This window comes from Echinops telfairi, unplaced genomic scaffold (genome assembly GCF_000313985.2).
Source record: "Echinops telfairi isolate 266 unplaced genomic scaffold, ASM31398v2 ScPeMD7_31;HRSCAF=116, whole genome shotgun sequence".
Classification (NCBI taxonomy): Eukaryota; Metazoa; Chordata; class Mammalia; order Afrosoricida; family Tenrecidae; genus Echinops; species Echinops telfairi.
The window spans coordinates 43,697,795-43,701,570 of NW_022103928.1; the positions used below are offsets into that span (position 1 = coordinate 43,697,795).

At 46.6% G+C, this 3,776-nt stretch overlaps 1 pseudogene; it reads left to right on the forward strand.

Moving 5' to 3' along the window:
• Positions 1-3,177: 3,177 nt before the first annotated feature.
• LOC101651350 lies at positions 3,178-3,551 on the forward strand (annotated as a pseudogene).
• The last annotated feature ends 225 nt before the right edge of the window (positions 3,552-3,776 follow it).

A 3,776-nucleotide genomic window follows, 5' to 3' on the forward strand; every position in this document is an offset into this window, starting at 1 on the left:
CAAATAGAATGTAAATGTTTAAAAAATAATGATGGCTACATATGTACAAATATGCTTGATACAATTGATGTATGGATTGATATAAGAGCTGTAAGAGCTCCCCAATAAAATGATCTTTAAAAAAAAATAGTGGTAAAGAATATTACTCCCAGAGGCCTTTCAGAAACACATTATCAGAGACCCAAGCTCAGAATGCTGAGAGTACTGATAAAGGTGACAGGAGAAGCAAACCTACAGGGAATCAGACAGAAGGATGAGGAAAACTGGAGGTACACCGTGCCACAGCAGAGAGAGAAACAATTCTCAAAAGGAAGAGTGTAGACAACCTGTCAGATTCTGCAGAGAAATGGAACAAAACAAGACTAGGTAAAATAGATCTATGGTTCTAGTTGTTAAAAGATCATTGGGTGATCTCTAATAAGGATGGTTTCAAGGAAGGATGGAGGCAAAAGGTAACCAAAAAGTGACTGAAGGATGAAGGCAATGAATAATGAGGATAGACTTAAATCTTTTGGCTACAATGGAAAAGAAGGAGGCCAGTAGACCCAGACAAGTCCCAAGGCATGTTTGTTGAGTTGTTGATTGGGAGAGATTTGAAGGAGTCTACAAGATGAGGGGAGGGAGCCAGCAGAGTGGAAGGAGTGGAGCCCACAGGCAGAGGGTCTAGCAGGATAGGATCTGGAATGGAGGGAAAGTGGTAAGCCTGAGAAGGTGGCATGAGGGGCCACAGAGTGGATAACTTGTGGGGTGAGAAGTGAGTGGAATCGCATACGATAGCACTCTTTCTCTCTTTAATAGAGATGAGGTAGTTGCTGAAGATAAGAAGGCAAGGCAGGATAAATACTTCAGGGAGGTGTGCTGAGTGTGTGAGTGGGGACATGAGAAAGAGTACTGGTGGTGACAAAGAGTTTAGTTGAAATCAACAACAACTAAGAATTTTTGTTACAAGCATTCAACAGCCCCTTTGTATTATGAACCCCAACTGAGTACTCCCCATCCTCCCCAAAGTTAACATTAATTCAAATCATCATGGTTTTGCCTTTAGACTACAGAGCCAATCAGTCCACTCCCTAATTCAGAAAAAGTGATTTTCTAAAATATAAATCAGATCCTACTGCGCACCTCCTTCAAATTATCCAATAGTTTCCATTACACTTAGAATAACATCCAAATGCAGATGCCCATCTGAGCCCTGAGTTGGGCCCTCTGTCCTGCTCAGGACTCCCTGAACCCTGTCCCACATCTACTGCATCCACATTGGCTTCCTTTCTACCTCTGAGCTCTATTAAGCTATTCCTGCCAGGCTATCTTCCACCGTGATCTTCTTTCTCTTCTTTCCTCTGGACAGGGAGAGACCAATAATTGCACCTTATGTCCTTGTCAGGATTTGTGTGGTTGCTTCCCCCTTGCTGAGAACACTCCTCCCTAGATTTCCTTTTTCCTTCTCCCTGGTCAAATCTTCCGAGAAGTTATTGATACCTAGACTGTGTATATCTTCATTTACATGTTTACTGCTTGTCTTCTCCCAGTGTACCCTCCCCCGCAAAGACAAAAAGGTAGAAAGCTCCAGCGGAACTTTCAGAGTACACATTTCCCCACTAGGCAAGCAGAGTGCAACTCACTCTGAGTTAGTGCACCCAGTGGTGTCACCTGAGAAGGTTCTCTCTGGTCACTGAATTTTTTCGTAAAAGCGGTTTTGCTTGAACCCGGTTTTCTGTGATGGCCTATTTAAGAGAGCAAATCACGGCTGTGAAATTTTGTTTCCTGCTCTAGAAAAATGCCGCAGAAACTGTTGTGATGTTGAACACAGCTTACAAGGACAGCGCTATGGGAAAAACTCAAGTGTATGAGTGGCTTTCTCATTTCAAATAGGTGAAATGTCGATGGGTAACAAACCTCATTCTGGACGTCCATCAATTTCCCGAACAGATGAAATGTGGACAAAGTCCATGCACGTGTGTTCAAAGACCGCCCACGGACCGTTGAAGAGATCAGGAAGTTATTTTAATGGAAGATTTGGGAATGCTGCGAAATTTGTGCCTCAGGTTCTGACCAGCAAAAAGTGCATTGACTGCAAACATGCCAGGCTGTGAAAGAAAAGCTCCGAAGCCAGCCAGACAGTTTTCCCAAGGTCATTATTGGTAATGAGACATGCTGCTATTCTTTTTTTTTTTTTTGGCACTGAGTGGCTTTATTGTGACATCTCTGGCCAGTGGGCCCAGCTCCACAGGGGCAGGTGCTTAATTTAGGGCGAGGGGTAGGGGTGCGTGTAAACACGGATATGCCTGTCACCCTGGCACGTGGGCAGAGTCCCTGCCAGCTCTCAGGGCACACTCTTGCTCAGCAGTATGTGCAGGGCCTCCAGCGATGGGCCCTGAACAGGTGAGCTGCCTGCCACCGGCAGGCCAGGTAGAGTCTACACAGGTGAGCCACCTGCCACCCGCAGGCCAGAGTTCCAGCAGGCTCTAGTTCGGCACCATCTGTGGGTGCGTCAGGTGATGGTCCGCCTATCAGCCCTGGTGGGGGCTGCAAGCTGCCTGTCCTCCCCTGCTGCTATTCTTACAACCTTGAGAGCAAACATCAATGAAGACAGTGAAAGATGCCATCATCACCTCACCCAAAAAGAACATGTCAAGTGAAATCAAAGCTCAAGACAATGCTCATTTGTTATTTGTTAGTGCATTTGGAGTTTGTTCCACAGGTCAGACTGTTAACCAAGCTTTCTACTTAGAGATTCTAAAAAGATTGCGAAACTGTGCAACAAAACAGGCCTGATTTGTGGCAGGCGGACTGGTTTTGCCACGATGACAATGCACCTGCTCACACAGCCATCTCAGTGTGCCAAAAACAGCATGCCTCGTCTTGCCTCACACACCTTACTCACCTGGCCTCGCTCCATGCAACTTCTTTTTTGTTTCCACAAATGAAAAGGGCCACGAAGGGACAGAGGTTTGACAACGTAGAAGAGTGAAGAAAAAATAAGAGAGGTGCTGTCAGCCATCCAAACAAATGAGTTTGAAAAATGTCTCCAAGAATGGAATCACAGATGTGACATATGTATTGTCATGGAGAGTACTTTGAAGATGATAAGGTTGTTTTCTAAAAAAATTTAAATATCAGCCTGAACTACCATCTGACGCCACTATCACTTTAGCCTCGCCACCGCTGTCTTGTGCTATGTTGTCTGAGAAGACCTTCAAGCAGCGCCGCTCATTCCAACAAAGAGTGGAAGATGCCCGGCTTATCCAACAACAACATCCTGCCCAAATCCCGGTGAGAATAGAAAGATACAAGGGTGAGAAGCAGCTTCCTGTACTGGATGAAAGCAAGTTCCTCGTCCCCGATCACGTCCACATGAGCGAGTTCATCGAAGTCAAACGAAGATGCAGCAGTGGATGCCAACCAGGCCTTCATCCAGGGGGTCCGTGGCCACAGCCCCGGGGAGCGTGTCCGCGCCCAGCTCCGAGGCGTACGAGTCAGCGGATGGAGATGGCTACCTGTACAAGGTCGACGCCTCCCAGGAGACGTTTGGCATGAAGCCGGCCGCCTAAGACCGGCCAGACCATCTCCTCCAGAATTGTCACCCCTCACTGAGGGGACGGGAAGAAAAGGGACGTTAGCATGGGGATCGATCTGCTAACCACAGGCCCTAACAGCAGCGGTGTCCCGCCCACTGGGGGTTGTCACAAGTGTGGCTTCAGAAACTATTATTACTTAACCCAGGCTCTCTCCATCTCAGATGTTAGGGTTACAAATAGAGTGCTTTGTATTTAAAA